This window comes from Caretta caretta, chromosome 6 (genome assembly GCF_965140235.1).
Source record: "Caretta caretta isolate rCarCar2 chromosome 6, rCarCar1.hap1, whole genome shotgun sequence".
NCBI lineage: Eukaryota > Metazoa > Chordata > Testudines > Cheloniidae > Caretta > Caretta caretta.
This window is the reverse complement of record NC_134211.1, coordinates 15,399,603-15,417,016: the sequence shown is the minus strand read 5'-3', so window position 1 is coordinate 15,417,016 and position 17,414 is coordinate 15,399,603. Positions and strand designations below refer to the sequence as shown.

The following is a 17,414-nucleotide window of genomic DNA, read 5'->3' as shown; positions in this document are numbered from 1 at the left end:
GGTTGTCCACCCACACGAGAAAGTCTATTTAACCCCCTGGGAGACCCCTCCATTTTGTCTTCAGCTGGCTCAAGAGGTAGCCTCTCCACCCCCAAGGATACCTGAAAGAAACTGGAACAAAGGATAGTGACCACAGGGTGTGTGAGTGATTGCTGGACCCATACTAGAAGGAGACTAGTCTGTAAAAGGAAGCTTACTGGAACATCTCTGAGGGTGAGGTTTTATCTGTATTCAGTTTTCTTACTGTACTAGGCTTAGACTTGCGTGTTTTATTTTATTTTGCTTGGTAATTCACTTTGTTCTGTCCGCTATTACTTGGGACCACTTAAATCCTACTTTCTGTATTTAATAAAATCACTTTTTACTTATTATTTAACCCACAGTTATGTATTAATACCTTGGGGGGGGGGGTGCAAACAGCTGTGCATATCTCTCTATCAGTGTTATAGAGGGCGAACAATTTATGAGTTTACCCTGTATAAGCTTTATACAGGGTAAAACGGATTTATTTGGGGTTTGGACCCCATTGGGAGTTGGGCAACTTAGTGTTAAAGACAGGAACACTTCTTAAGCTGCTTTCAATTAAGCCTACAGCTGTTGGGGGACATAGTTCAGACCTGAGTCTGGGTTTGCAGCAGGCTAGTGGGTCTGGCTCAAACCAGGCAGGGCACTGAAGTCCCAAGCTGCCAGGGCAGGAAAGCAGGGGCAAAAGTAGTCTTGGCACATCAGCCAACCCTTCACAGGTCCTATATATCTCCAAGATGGCCGGTTGAAGAGCATGGCTGAGTATCTGCAGAGGAAGCCTCTTTGGTGGGGTGGTGGAGCCACCTCATCGCAGACAACCAGGCATAAACTATAAACAAGATATTCTGGCTTTGCCAGCTAAAACTTACATATCAATTCTATGCAAATAGAGATTCAAACACAAGGGAAATATATATGCATTTGTATAGCCTCCTTGTCATTGGTAAATTTATTCAGATGCATCTTAATAGCTTACCTGTTGCAAAAAAATTTGCTCAGGTTGGATTTTTGAGCGTGTTGCAGTTGAGAAGCCTGGGGGGTCAGGGCAGTGTTGGGCCTCTAGAATATCCCAGGTTATCATAATGAATGACAATAAAAATGTTGGAAAGGATATTAAACTTTGTACTTCAGGGTTAAGACAATCTCTAACTATTTGAGATCAGGAAGAGACCTATGTGGAGGGCAGATTATCCCACATCTGCCTACTGTTGCATTCTCACACTATTCTCTGCAGCATCTGGTTCTGGCCATTGTTGGAGACAGGATATTAGACTAGATGCATCTTGGTTCTGATCCAGTAGGGCAATCCCTGTGTTCCTGTAGCTTACAGAGCTGAATCCATGATCTCTCTTCCTACCTTTCTGGTTTGCAGTATTTCAGTTTTTGTATTTCCTTTTCTCTGATGATGTTTTGGAGGACTTGTATGGACACTGTCAGATATCTCATTCAAGGCTATTTAGAGCTGGATCACCTCCTCAGCTTCTGTTAGTATTGAGAACCCAGATCCAGTGCCTCTCTCCCAAGGTGCATGGGAGTGAGGGAGCTGTGCTCTGCACCACCTTCCCACAATGCCACAGAAGTCTCTCAGTTCTAATATATGCAGATCAAGTTCTCTCTTTCTCTCTGTAGGGACAGGCTAAGCAGGAAGGGATGGCCAATCCCACAACTTTGTCCCCCTCTAGTGGGTGATCTGCTTAAATAGTTTGAGTGTTATTTCTTCCAGCTAGTGGATTTGGTCTGGGGGGATCACCTTTCTAGTGGTGAAAGTCCATAGTTCAGACCTGCTGACAGCCCAAGCAGGACTGGTTACATATTTAAACTCTGAGCCTCAGGCCTCTTCTGCATGAGCAGATCCCCTTTCAAGTAAACACACTGATGAGAAAGCAGATGGGTTTGGAAAGCCATTGGCCATTTCCTGCAGGTATAGTAGCTGGAGCACCTGTGCACATACCTGTCCATTTGTCATGCTGGATGGTTTACAGTGTTTACCACTGTATTAGCTGTTTAATTTAATCAGAAGTGACTGAAAGGTGCCTAGTTGCTTGGTGGTAATTGCCAAAGGAACAGCATTATCACCGTTATACAACTCAGCCCTCTGGCACTGTCAGGAACTATTTGCATCCCTCTCCACCATCAAGGCTGGGACATGAATTGGTTTGGTTCAACCAGCATAAAGCGGTCAGTGGAGAGGTGGAAATGAACTATTTATTCTGACAACGGTTTCAGCAGCTAACTAGGTGAAAGGCTGCTCCTATTGTTGCTGAAGCTTGGGAGCTGGGCACAGAGTAGCTTTAATTACACAAAAGATCCTGTGTAATGGAGGGCAGGAGAAAGACATAGAGATGGGGGAGGAGGGAAGACATAAGCAGGAAGGAGGGAGAGAGAAAAAAAGAAGAAAGAGGAGGATAGGTGAAAGAGGCAGGGTAGAGTAGGAGAAAGAGACAGCTGAAGAGGCTATGCGATGGATAGACAAAGCAGGTCTGTGTGACAGAGAGAGAGATCCCGATGGAAAAGTCCTGTCAAATTTAATAGAAAACTATCACCTTCCTATAGGTTTTTTTTTTTATCCCTTCTATGGAATTTTATATTCCTGCTTTAGCATTTGCTAGGATTGTTTTAAAAAATAACAGGAAGGATTTCACTCTCTATTAAGATCTGTAGGGTAATTTCTGCAGAATCCTATTAAATGGCAATAAAATCCTATTGATGTTATTCCTATGAAATTTGATAAAACTTTTTCAGATATGTGAAAATGAGCATGAGGAAGATTCAGAGTTGATTCTATGGAGTTCAAGCTTACACCTTCTATAATTCCTCATTCAGCATGTCAGATTCTTAGATTCACTCATACTCATCAGTAAGCAGGTGTCACTTATGCAACCTTACACATCACCTGTGAATATGGCTCAATGAGTCTAGAGAAGTCTAAATTGGTGTATTACACATGCCGAGGGGTCAGAAGAGTGTGGCAAAAACACAACTGACAGGAGGAAGTAAGCAGGTGTAAATTAAACTAGGGAATGTCAAGGAAGTGCATCAAACATAGTCCTAATGTCCTGGAGTGCAATATTCCTAATGCTCCTCCTGCTGCCCTGGAGAATGTAAAGTGTGCTGTGCCCAAGCAGCATGGCTAGGGGTCACCAGGTGTGTGGCATGAGCTATAATTGGACCAACTGGTGTTTCCTACAGTGCTGTGAAATAAACTGCAGAGCTCCAGAAAAACTGGACTAGGGGAGAAACCATGCACATAGCCTATGAGTGTATCCATGGTTACTGGCTTTGTTAAATCACATTCCTCACAGTCCGTTACACCAAGGTGAAATCCCACACAGTATGTGAGTAGCTGGTATGAGCGTGTGAAGGCGTGAGACGTCCCCGCCCTCCAGCTGCTCAAACAGGTGGCAGCATGTTCTGGGTGATGCCCCGTTAGCTGAGGATGGGGCAGAAGGTTGGGGCCAGATGATTCCGTGGCTATTGGGCTTGGCAGCTGGAGTGGGGAACAGGCAGAGGGTTGTGGGGGGAATAAGGAGCTGGGGAATGCGTGTGTGGGGGCCAAGGCCAGGGATGTGAGTGGGGAGAAAGATTGAGAGAACCAGATGTGAAAGTAAGCCGGTCCGGTCCGGCATACCGGCAAGAGCTGGTACGCCGTGCCGGACCGGACCGGCTTCCCCAGGCTGGCGATTTAAAGAGCCCGGGGCTCCTGCAGCGGCTGGAGCCCCGGGCCCTTTAAAGCGCCGCCCAAGCCCCACTGCCAGAGCCTCGGGGTAGCGGTGGCAGGGCTCTGGTGGTGATTTAAAGGGCTAGGGGCTTCCAGCCGTTGCTACTGCAGTGGAGCCCCAGGTCCTTTAAATCTCGGCTGGAGCCTTGGGGTAGCCTCTGTTGGCGATTTAAAGGGCCCGGAGCTCCAATGCGGTAGTGACGGCTGGAGCCCCGAGCCCTTTAAATCACCCCTGAGCCCCGGGGCTCCCAGCCACCTCTGCAGCTGGTAGCTCCGGGGGTGATTTAAAGGGCCCGGGGCTCCCAGCTGTGGCACCCTAGGGACTTTAAATCTTGATTTAAAGGGCCCGGGTATTAAAGGCCCTGCCTCTTCCGGTTGAGGCCACGCCCCCTGCTCAGGACTCCAGCGTGCCGGTAAGTCCTTTAAGTTACTTTCATCCCTGGAGAGAACCCACCAGTCCCAGGAAGAAAAACAGATTGAGGGCTAGATTTTTAAAGGTGTTTAGGAGCCTACAGATGCAGAGAGGCACCTAGTGGGATTTTCAAAAGTGCTGAGGCACCTACTGGCATCTTCAGGTACCCAAACACCTTTAAAAATCTAGCCCTGAGAAACCTACCTGAGAAAGAAGTGATGCTGGATTATTGCCTCTCTCCCTGCATTGGAGGGGAGGGGCTTTGAAGGGCTGATGGCCCTGGGACTAAGAGGGTCATCATTAAGTGCCATGATATTCCCTTCATCTCCGAGCAACTCCTGAAGGGAGCAGAATCTTCTGTTCCTGAATAGGAGGGATGAATAGGATCATGCGCTCCATATGCGTCTCAGACTGTCTGGGAAGCTTACAGGCTTGAGTTGTTCATCCTTTCTCGGGCTAGGTGTGGTGGTGATTTTGATGTAGTTGCCTGGATTTGTAAACATGTCCAGGCTTTGGAGAATCCAGGGTCCAAAGGAAGAAACTAAGAATTGACTTTCCATGCCCTTTGGCAGTCTGAGGATTTGATCTGAAAAATGGGAGGTGTCTTCCAGTCTCCACCCTCCCAATCTTTCAGCTCATCAGCTACACTAGTATTTTCTTGTACCTTTAAGGCAAGGGTGTTGCTCAAATCTTACCTGACTCAGGGCCACATTTGCAACCTGTCAGAGTCCAGAGGTGCATATTTAATTTGCATAAAATAGAGCAGATTCTAGTTGTTATTATCTTTGTTTCACTGAGGTTAAAGGAGTTCAGACTCTTCTGAGACTGCAAACAATAGGCCCAATTAATGACATCTGTGGGGGTTGTTTTTGTGATGCGGACATGAATGTCCATGGGGAGTTGGACTGAGATTCACAATTCATTTCACACATGCAACAACACAGCTGTCAGGTGGTGAGGATTTTTGGTCACTATCAAGTTTTCTAGCTGGAGGCCTCTCTCCATTGGGAAAGGTTTGGCTGGAACAGGAGTACTATGGGCTAGCTGCAAAATCTCTCTAAGAGTCAAAATGCCAAGAAACATTTAAGTGACAAACTGAAAAGACAGTTAAAGCATTGCTAAAAATTAGGGCTGTCAAGCGATTAAAAAAATTAATCATGAGATTAAAAAAATTAATCATGATTAATCGTGCTGTTAAATAATAATAGAATACTATTTATATAAATATTTGTGGATGTTTTCCACATTTTCAAATACATTGATTTCAATTACAACACAGAATACAAAGTGTACAGTGTTCACTTTATATTTATTTTTTATTATAAATATTTGCACTGTAAAAATAAAAGAAACAGTATTTTTCAATTTACTTAATACAAGTACTGTAGTGCAATCTCTTTATCATGAAAGTTGAACTTACAAATTTAGAATTATGTACAAAAAAATAACTGCATTCAAAAATAAAACCACGCAAAACTTTAGAGCCTACAAGTCAACTCAGTCCTACTTCTTGTTCAGCCAATCGCTAAGACAAACAAGTTTGTTTACATTTGCAGGAGTTAAAGCTGCCCACTTCTTGTTCACAATGTCACCTGAAAATGAGAACCGGCATTCGCATGGCACTGTTGTAGCTTGCATTGGAGATATTTATATGACAGATGCACTAAAGATTCATATGTCCCTTCATGCTTCAACCACCATTCCAGAGGACATGTGTCCATGTTGATGATGAGTTCTGCTCGCTAATGATCCAAAGCAGTGCAGATCAACGCATGTTCATTTTCATGATCTCAGTCAGATGCCACCAGTAGAAGGCTGATTTTATTTTTTGGTGGTTTGGGTTCTGTAGTTTCTGCAACAGAATGTTGCTCTTTTAAGACTTCTGAACGCATGCTCCACACCTTGTCCCAATCAGATTTCAGAAGGCACCGCAGATTTTTGAATCTTGGGTCAAGTGCTGTAGTTCTCTTTAGAAATCTCACATTGGTATCTTCTTTGTGTTTTGTCAAATCTGCAGTGAAAGTGTCCTTAAAATGAACAACTTGCTGGGTCATCATCTGAGACTGCTATAACATGAAATATATGGCAGAATGTGGGTAAAACACAGAGCAGGAGACATACAATTCTCCCACAAGGAGATCAGTCACAAATATAATTAACACATTATTTTTTTAATGAGCGTCATCAGCATGGAAGCATGTCCTCTGGAATGGTGGCCAAAGCATGAAGGGGAATATGAATGTTTAGCAGATCGGGCATGTAAATACCTTGTAATGCTGGCTACAAAAGTGTCATGCGAACATCTGTTCTCACTTTCAGGTGACACTGTAAATAAGAAGTGGGCAGCATTATCTCCTGTAAATGTAAACAAACTTGTTTCTCTTAGTGATTGGCTGAACGAGAAGTAGGACTGAGTGGACTTGTAGGCTCTAAAGTTGTACATTGTTTTGTTTTTGAGTGCAGTTATATAACAAAAAAATGTACATTTGTAAGTTGCACTTTCACAATAAAGAGATTGCACTATGGTACTTGTATGAGGTGAACTGAAAAATACTATTTATTTTGTTTATCATTTTTACAGTGCAAATATTTGTAATAAAAATAATAATATAAAGTGAGCAGTGTACACTTTGTATTCTGTGTTATAATTGGAATTGATACATTTTAAAATGTATAAAGCCATCCAAAATATTTAATGAATTTCAATTGGTATTCTATTGTTTAACAGTGCGATTTAAACTGCAATTAATCACATTAATTTTTTTGAGTTAATCGCGTGAGTTAACTTCGATTAATTGACAGCCCTACTAAAAACATACACTCCAAATGGGCCATGTAGAAGTAATGTGGAAACACAGGAACCTCAACCCTTAGTTTATAAACTTATGTTAGGATTTCCTATGCCAGGGTCAGTAACTCTGGATACATGATTTGGACTGTTTGGACTTATCAGCATGTCACAGTGATATGACTTGAGTCTTGTATTCCCAGCATTACTTACATCAGGCCAGATGACTGTTTCGGTGTGCATCTATTTGTCTTTTGCTTTCTCCAAAAAACTTAGATCAGACAGAGAAGGAGAAAAAAGAGTGGAACTAAAAGAAAGATAAATACAGAAGAAATGAGGCGAGAGCAAGAGAACTAAAGGAAAAGACTGACAGAGACCAGAAAGGAAAAGGCAGCCAGTGAGAGAGAGAGATCAAGATGCTATTTTTGATTTGTGAAGGGAAGCTTCTTCCATCACGGGTGAAACCACACATTCATAAATTTGGCAGAGATGACTTGTCTATGGGAGGTAGGTCACAGAGATTCATGTTGCTGAGATGAAATGTACTTGCTGTGTCATGTGTTAATGGGGAGTTTGAAATATATGAGTGAGAAATTAAAAACATTGAAGGTATAGATTAGTCCATATTTGGAGGGAAAGGTTTGAAGCATGTAGATATCTTTGAAGTTAGTAGGTAAATAGACTGAACTTTTAAAAAGGATTGGGTCTAAAAACATTAGAGAGCAAGAGATTGTGGGACTGAGACCTAGACAGAGCAAATGGACATGGAAGAGAGAACAGAGATGAAGAGCTATTTTTCCACTTAATTGTGTGTTCTGTTTAACTCAGTCAAGGAATGCCATAGAATCATAGAATATCAGGGTTGGAAGGGACCTCACGAGGTCATCTAGTCCAACCCCCTGCTCAAAGAAGGACCAATCCCCAACTAAATCATCCCAGCCAGGGCTTTGTCAAGCCTGACATTAAAAACCTCGAAGGAAGGAGATTCCACCACTTCCCTAGGTAACGCATTCCAGTGTTTCACCACCCTCCAAGTGAAAAAGTTTTTCCTAATATCCAACCTAAATCTCCCCCACTGCAACTTGAGACCATTACTCCTCGTTCTGTCATCCGCTACCACTGAGAACAGTCTGGATCCATCCTCTTTGGAACCCCCTTTCAGGTAGTTGAAAGCGGCTATCAAATCCCCCCTCATTCTTCTCTTCTGCAGACTAAATAATCCCAGTTCCCTCAGCCTCACCTCATTAGTCATGTACTCAAGGCCGCTAATAATTTTTGTTGCCCTCCGCTGGACTCTTTCCAATTTTTCCACATCCTTCTTGTAGTGTGGGGCCCAAAACCAGACACAGTATTCCAGATGAGGCCTCACCAATGCTGAATAGAGGGGAATGATCACGTCCCTCGATCTGCTGGCAATGCTCCTACTTATACAGCCCAAAATGCCGTTAGCCTTCTTGGCAATAAGGGCACGCTGTTGACTCATATCCAGCTTCTCGGCCACTGTAAACCCTAGGTCCTTTTCTGCAGAACTGCTGCCTAGCCACTCGGTCCCTAGTCTGTAGCAGTGCATGGGATTCTTCCTTCCGAAGTGCAGGACTCTGCATTTGTCCTTGTTGAACCTCATCAGATTTCTTATGGCCCAATCCTCCAATTTGTCTAGGTCCTTCTGTATCCTATCCCTACCCTCCAGAGTATCTACCTCTACTCCCAGTGTAGTGTCATCTGCAAACTTGCTGAGGGTGCAATCCACACCATCCTCCAGATCATTAATGAAGATATTGAACAAAACTGGCCCCAGGACTGACTCTTGGGGCACTCTGCTTGATACTGGCTGCCAACTAGACATGGAGCCATTGATCACTACCCATTGAGCCCGATGATCTAACCAGCTTTCTATCCACCTTATAGTCCATTTCAGTGAAAAGCAGCAGAAGTATCTTATTTAAACATACCAATTTGTAACAAGGACTTACATGTCACAGGAGCAAATGCCTCAGTTGCCCTCCATCTCCTCATTCCAACATATCATTACAGCCTCTCTTTCCAGTGCCCAGGAACTGAGTCTAGTCTGGATACTTAGCACACACTCTGAATAGTATCTCTGGCATGACAGGGCAACTTCTATCAGATCAGACCAATGGTCCATCCAGTCCAGTACCCTGTCTCTGACAGTTGTAAGTTTCAGATTCTTCATAAGAAACTTTAATCCCTTCGTACTAGGCAATTATGCAATAACATTTCAAGGAGGAAGATTCTTCCTAGCCACAGGGATTTAATGGATGGGATTTAATGGCTAGACACATGAAGGTTTTCTATCGAATGTTCACCCCAGCTAGAGGCTCAGACTGGGCAGTGGTAGTGCTTGTAAATGATACTGACTGATCACATTCACAGCCTTCAGCCTGGATACCAGCTCTGACTGGATACCTAGCGCTTACCCAGGTACCAGGTCTGGCTCATTATTGGTCTCTGGGCTGAAGTATTTTTATATTTTTTGTTGTTTGATCTGAGGACAAAACTAAATCCAATTTATGTGTGATGCCACCTAGTGACGTGTTCCAGCCCTTTGAAGAAATTTATAGCTGTTGAGTTGGCATTGCTTTCCGCAGCCATGGGACATTGGGCTGGAACTGACTAGCTATACAAGCCCAACAAACAGAAAACAGAAATTCCCATTGTGTTTCCACTGCTGGACTGAGTTTTACATTCCAGAGTGGGCACTGGATGAGCCATGTGGATTACAGGATCAAAGTGCAGGCTGGCTTGAATGCCAACAGACTACAGTTTAGTCCCCTATTCTCCACACATCTACTTTATGTTTCTTTGTGAAGTATCCTTCCCTTCTTTGACCCTTAGATGAGATGCTGGGAATGGATTAATTTTGTTTTCTTTTCTTTTCATGGATTCTTAATTGAATATCTAGAAGACTGGAACTAATGGATGCATCAAAAAATATTTCACTGTAGAACTGTTACTGAAAATGAGAGAAAATGTTTGTCTTACAAACCCAAAACACAGATATTTTATCAAGCTGGGACACCATGTAACCCAGTTTAGTCTTGTGTAGGCAAGATCAACCTTTGTTATAACCTTGATACTGAAACATTTTAAATCCCTATAAAGACTGGAGACCTTTGATTGGAAATAGTCAACACAGCAACAGCTCAGGAATCTTAAAAGGTGGATGGGGTAAGAACATCTATAAAATCCCCTCATGTACGGGTCTCTAATATGAACTCCTGCTCCCTGATTTGTCTCAGATGAATGCTAAGTACTGAAGAGTGCTGGGAAATTTTTGCATGGTATAAGACAAGTGCTACAAAATGGTAAAACTCTGATATTAATTTTTCAGATGCCAGGGAAGTAATACTTACTATTTGAGGAACCATGGACACCGGTGCAGTCACTAAAGGAGGACATTGTCCCCCGAACACTTTACTATCCTGGGGACTTCTCCCTCAGTTTAGCTGCATGACTAATACATTCTCACTCCTGGTCTCTCCAACTTTTTCTATGTATCACTAGTATGTATCACTAGTCAGGGGACTGTCCACTCTCTGTGAGGCCTGGAGAATGTACTCTTCCTGTTAAAAAAATTCTGACATTTAGACTACTTGGATTATTTTCCTTAACTATGGAATTATGGACTATGTCATGATGATTTCTGTGAAGAAAAGCCCCAGTTACTGGCAATTGCATCAGATAAAGGTCAATACTGATGTAAATATTAACTAACTTATTAATAAGAACTTCATCTTCCTTATGTTCTGTGAGCACCAACAGCTGGAACAGGTTCCCCTCCCACCCTTCAAACTTTGCTTTGATATCTGAAAAATTTAGCAAATTGACTCGTGGCTGCTCACCTTGGCAAAGTGTTAATGCTGCACTTCAAGTTAACCCTCAGAACCCAGAGGACATGAACCACAGTGAAGTATGATATCCATCCTCAGAACTCGGTCTCCCCCCAGACATGTAGTGTGGCTGCCTCCTGGCGGATGATCCACTCCTCTTCTTCTCCTCAAAAGACCTGACTCCCTCCAAACTCATTAACTTTCTCACAATACCCCATTCTCTAAGCGATTCCTTCTCTCTCCCTTTCAGCTGTCCACCTGATGTCAGCTCAGATGATTGCCTTATAAAGCCTTGCTGACATGTTCGTGAATGAGGCCAGGAACTGCCATGAGACAGGTAGATTATGTCAAGCTGCCCTACAGGGGCTCATAGGCATGAGTACCAGCTTCAAGGCTGACTGTCAAGAATCAGGGTACAAGCCCCAGATTGGTTGTGAGTTCTAAACTTAGATGTTCACCAACCAATTATCAAGTGTAAACTCTCAGGCACTATTACAGCCTTACTGTGAGTCACATACAGTCCCTTGGGTAGGCCAATCTGTCTTGCCACCCAGGTAAGCCTACCTTTGTGAAAGATGGTCCCTTACACCAAGGATCACAGCAATATTCAGGTTACTTCCAGTCCCACAGGTCAAGTGCACTTTAGATCTCACACCAAAGATAATCCTTCCAGTCAATCGTACAATAAACTATCTAAAGATATAGAGGAAAAGGAAACAAGAAAGTTATTTACAAGATTAAAGCCGGTAAATACATATACACACAAATGAGTTTCAATTTTAAGTTTCAAAAAGTAATAGAAGCTTCTATAATAAGCAAACTCTATATGTCCTTTAGGACTAACCCAGGTTAAGCACTGAGGATCTTTTGCTTATGCCTAGCAATCCTTCCCCGTAATGTCCAAGCAGCATAAAGTTACAGTTCCTTCTTGTTCAATAATTAACAATGATCTAGACATCTGGGGCTCAATTTGCCCATCTCTGTATAAGAGTGTCTCCCCTCCCTGAAATTACTACCACAGGAGAATAAGACTTCATACCTTTAAAAAACACTGTCATCATCTGGAAAGAAGATAGGAAAAAGCATAACAAGCCAGTGTAGGTGGTTATACATTCCTGCACAGAAGACTCACACTGGCAGATATCAGGTCCAAAGCACACATTGATGATTGTGTCATTCATGTGATCATTGAGCTTCAGAAATCCACAGTTTGGCAGATCAAGTGGCTTTCCAACTCCTTTGCACTGCCAGAGTGATGAAAAAGGGCTGGACCATGGGAAATGATATGGCACTTTTGGTTTGGTCCTGCTTTCAGTAAAGTCAACAGCAAAACTGCCACTGATTTCAATGGGAGCAGGATTGTACCTTTAACATATTGTATGAAATCTGGAGTCTTTGAGGTCTACACACATGTCACTTGCTGCACACCATGACCATTTAGAACTTAATTGAGGTAGTGGGAGTAAAACTGCAATTCTTCTGCTCCAAAATCGTAAGTCCCTAATGCTCGAGTTGAAGGAGGCTCTCCATTAGATAGCTATTAGCAGTACAGGCCCTGTGAAACTCTTGAGCCATTCTGATTCCATCCTAGAACAGAAACTAGCAGTATATAGTGTACTACGGTGAAGGGAGGGACCCATTTGGGGGTACATTATTAACTTTACTTTAGCCATGGAGGAAACAGAGTTATTTTTGTATTGATTTGCATGTTGGGGGTGGAAAATACAACTTAAACAGGAATTTCAATAAAAAGTGTAAGGGAGTCATACTGAAATGATTTAATTATCTAGTGATTTTGCGAAAAGGCTTTCAGGAAACAATTAATACCATCCTGATAACATATATAGTATGGGCTAGCACAATTTTTTGATGCTTGAGGGTATGATCAGACCTCGACAGCTTCTCACCAAACACAGAGCCAGGAATCACAATGTGCAACTAGGAACTGAGGGGTACAAAGCCTATTGGAAGCCCAAGAAGGCTGGACTTGGTAACCAGCATAACTGAAGAAAAATGGAATCTGAGAGACATTTTCACATCTACAGCCCAAAATATAAAGACAGAACTAGAAATTCCTCAGCCTCTCAGGAATAGTAAACAACTTCCCATTAAAGGGTAGGAAGGGAAACTGTACAATTTTGGGACAAAGGAAAGAGACGGCAGCAACTGCTTTACAGTATGTGAACTCCTGCCACTGAATCAGAAAAAAAACGGTAATGCCAAATGGATATTGTGTATAATATCTGTCATCCAGTTCTCACTGGGAAAACTTGCCTATGAACACATACTAATGCTGGCTACATTTTATAGAATCATAGAATCATAGAATATAAGGGTTGGAAGGGACCCCAGAAGGTCATCTAGTCCAACCCCCTGCTCGAAGCAGGACCAATTCCCAGTTAAATCATCCCAGCCAGGGCTTTGTCAAGCCTGACCTTAAAAACCTCCAAGGAAGGAGATTCTACCACCTCCCTAGGTAACGCATTCCAGTGTTTCACCACCCTCTTAGTGAAAAAGTTTTTCCTAATATCCAATCTAAACCTCCCCCACTGCAACTTGAGACCATTACTCCTCGTTCTGTCATCTGCTACCATTGAGAACAGTCTAGAGCCATCCTCTTTGGAACCCCCTTTCAGGTAATTGAAAGCAGCTATCAAATCCCCCCTCATTCTTCTCTTCTGCAGGCTAAACAATCCCAGCTCCCTCAGCCTCTCCTCATAAGTCATGTGTTCCAGACCCCTAATCATTTTTGTTGCCCTTCGCTGGACTCTCTCCAATTTATCCACATCCTTCTTGAAGTGTGGGGCCCAAAACTGGACACAGTACTCCAGATGAGGCCTCACCAATGTCGAATAGAGGGGAACGATCACGTCCCTCGATCTGCTCGCTATGCCCCTACTTATACATCCCAAAATGCCATTGGCCTTCTTGGCAACAAGGGCACACTGCTGACTCATATCCAGCTTCTCGTCCACTGTCACCCCTAGGTCCTTTTCCGCAGAACTGCTGCCTAGCCGTTCGGTCCCTAGTCTGTAGCTGTGCATTGGGTTCTTCCGTCCTAAGTGCAGGACCCTGCACTTATCCTTATTGAACCTCATCAGATTTCTTTTGGCCCAATCCTCCAATTTGTCTAGGTCCTTCTGTATTCTATCCCTCCCCTCCAGCGTATCTACCACTCCTCCCAGTTTAGTTTATATACTTTGTTAGGCCAAGAAAGTCATAAAAATGGACATTTGAGAGAAGAGGGGGAAGGACAACTGGACAGAGACAGGGAGAGTTAAAAATGTTGCTGGAAAAGTAGAGGCTGTTGAGCGACCTGCTCTCCTATCGTATTTCCCTGCTAACTGCCTTTCACCAGAGATGAACTCTCTGCTAATGCAGATGGTCACAGCTGGATGTAGGATGCTAGTGAGTGTGTAATGGCACTGGCAACTGGTTTTTCTCATGCAGCCTCCATCACAAAGGTCTCATTCTTGCCTGTGTGAGGCCCTTTGAGACGCTGCGTATGGCAAGTGCAGGAAGATCTACCGCTCTTGACATACTGTAGTTTGTTATGAAGTCTGCAATCTGTAGCTGGCCACCAAACATTTCCCTGCTCAGAGCTGGATGAATTGTGTAGTCTCCATGAAATGCCTCTCTTTTTGAGCGGCTCTTGTAATCCAAAGTAGCCGTAGATGACAAGCATTTTATACTTCGTGAAAGGGATTTTTAACAACATAGAAACCTACACAACGCTCCCTCCAGTCCTCGGGGGGGAGGGCATTGGGAGTGTCTGTATTTCACTGGGCCTCAGCCTTCACAGACCCACATGTGGGACCACAGAAAAGTGGAGAGATTCATATCCAGTGGGGTTCATTTCTTGAACATCCATAAATTCCCATGATTCAGCTTTTCAAAGGTTTAGTCTACTAAAGAGAAGAGATAGAGGGGTTTTTGTTGAAACACGGATTTAAGACCATGAAAGCTGGTCATTCCCCCATAATGTTTAGCCCATAATGTGATAGGGCCACTCCATGAAATGTAATGTCACCTAAATTTACAATAAATGCTCCTTCACACTGTGGGTGATCAGCCTATGGAATTTCACTGTTGCAGGAGATCACCAGTTTAAATACTGTGGCTGGATTTAGAAAGGAGCTGGTAAATTTTATTAACAACTATTTGTTAACAGAGGTGGTCAAATCAAAAGCTATGAGGCAACATTTGATTGGCACAGAGGTCAGGAAAGAAGCTTTTCCTTCATGCATGGCACTGCATGTACATTATGATGGAGTTGTCTTTTGGTCCGAATCATTAGATATGGTTACTGCCAGAGGCAGAATACAGAAGCCCAAAGGGTGTAGAATTCCAGGCTAGATAGATTTGAGTCAGGGCCGGATTAACTCTCCTGTGGACCCAAGACTTTTAGATTTTGTGGGGCCACTGTATGCAAGTCTTTTTCCTGGGAGGGAGTTTGTGATAGGAGGGGGCTGGGGCAGGGGATTGGGGTGCAGTATGGGGTGCGGGGTCTGGGAGGGAGTTTGGTGCAGGAGGGGGTTCTGACCTGGGGCAGGGGATTGGGGTGCAGTATGGGGTGCGGGGTCTGGGAGGGAGGTTGGTGCAGGAGGGGGTTCTGACCTGGGGCAGGGGATTGGGGTGCAGTATGGGGTGCGGGGTCTGGGAGGGAGTTTGGTGCAGGAGGGGGTTCTGACCTGGGGCAGGGGATTGGGGTGCAGGAGGGGGTGCGGGGTCTGGGAGGGAGTTTGGTGCAGGAGGGGGTTCTGACCTGGGGCAGGGGATTGGCATGCAGAAGGGGGTACGGGGTGCAGGCTCCGGTTGGGAGGTACTTACCACAGGTGACTCCCAGCTGGTCTCGCAGCAGGGCTCAGGCAGGCTGCCTGCCTGCCATAGACCCATGCTGCTCCCGGAAGCGGTGGGCTGCTGGCACATCTCTGCGCAGCCCTGCGGGGAGGGGGACAGCATGTCTCCATGCGCTGCCCGTGCCCGTCAGCACTGCCCCCGCAGCTGCAGGGACTGGGCACCGCCTCCCCCCCCACACACACCAGGGGCTGCAAAGATGTACCAGCAGTCAGCTGCATCTGGGAGCTGCATGGGGCCAGGGAAGGCAGCCTGAGCACCCTGGAGATCACTGCCTGTTATTTATTTTTGCGGGCCCCCCTTGAGCTGGGGCCCCGGGTTGCAGCCCCTAAAGCCCCTGCCTTAATCCGTCCCTGACCTCAGTTGGTAGGAGTCTAAGATACAGTACTAAAAGGACCAAACGATCTACTCCAGTGACCCCAGCTTCCTATGGTTAATTAAACACTAAGGCCCAGATCCTCACATATATTTAGAAACCTAATTCCAATTGATTTCAGTGGGAGTTAGGCATCTAAATATCTCTGAGGAGAGAATCTGGGTCCATGTTCTGAGCAGAGCTCAGAGCTGAAAGTATGAAGGAAGGGGAATTTGGAAATCAGCAATGAGGGTTCATACAGAGGACTAGTCTCTGCTGGTGCTGAAGAAGTTAACATCCCTCACAACTAAGGTGACCAGACAGAAAGTGTGACAAATCGGGACAGGGGTGGGGGGTAATAGGTGCCAATATCAGACAAAGCCCCAAATATCGGTACTGTCCCTATAAAATCGGGACATCTGGTCACCCTACTCACAACTGCCACAGTCCCCTCCCAAAGCAGAAGAGGGATGTAGGTTTGCTATTTAAGTACAGTATTAATTTAGATAAGAGGCAGTGGCAACAGCTCAGGTGGTCTTAGTTACTTTGCAGCCCCATGAATAGAAAAAGAGAAGCCATCAACAGAAAACTGAGAGAGAGAGAGAGAGAGAGGGAGAGAGAGAGAGAGGATGTGTGTGTGTGTGTGTGGGAGGGAGCGGGGGGCGGCTGAGGAGGGTGTTACCTGCCTAGCCACCTCAAATTTGAGTAGTGTTGCAACCTGGTGCATGGGGTCGCAACACCACTCAAATTTGGCCCAGCCACCGCTCTGTCATTCTAGTAGGGAAGAACTCCACAGTTATGACAGCTCTGGTCAAGTGCCAAAGTGGGCCTGGGTCTTCCTCCCTTGTTGCTCCCCTGTTGACAGCCTGGCTCCCCAGCTTTCCTTCCTCCTCCCATACTTATCCTGGGTGTCTTCAGTTTCTAGGCTGCTGCCTCATCTGATGGCGTGGCCCTTCACTTCTTCTCCCTTTCCCAGTTGGTTGACCAGTGATCTAGGGTCATCTTCCTCGGTGCCTCTCTCCACCTCATCATGCCACCCACTGTTCATCTCTGATCGCTAGTAGCTGATGTCCCATCTCTGTTCACCATTTTATCTTCTTTAACATTGTTCACTATCCCCTGCTGTCCTCCTCCCCATACCCTGTGCTCACAACCTGGGTATCATGTTCACTCACTTGCTCTCCTCTGCTTTCCCCACACCGCCTGACTGTTACCAAACCCAGCTGGATCTTCCGTCACATCTCTGTAAACCCTGCAGAAGTAGCTATGTGCTTTTGTCCTGAAATGCAGCATGGGAAGCAACTGGCTGAATGAAGCCCAAAGAAGGATGTAGACAAGGAGCAGGGGAGTTGGGGAATCATCCATTTCTTCTGCCATTTGGCGGCCTTTAGAGGCAAGCAGAAGTGACA

At 44.7% G+C, this 17,414-nt stretch overlaps 1 long non-coding RNA gene across 1 annotated transcript; it reads left to right on the top strand.

Annotated features, from left to right (window-relative positions):
* Positions 1-4,029: 4,029 nt before the first annotated feature.
* On the top strand, positions 4,030-10,626 carry LOC142072320 (uncharacterized). Its single transcript, XR_012668713.1, has 3 exons — positions 4,030-4,155; positions 7,219-7,449; positions 10,295-10,626. It is a non-coding gene; the product is annotated as an uncharacterized LOC142072320 (long non-coding RNA).
* Positions 10,627-17,414: the final 6,788 nt, after the last annotated feature.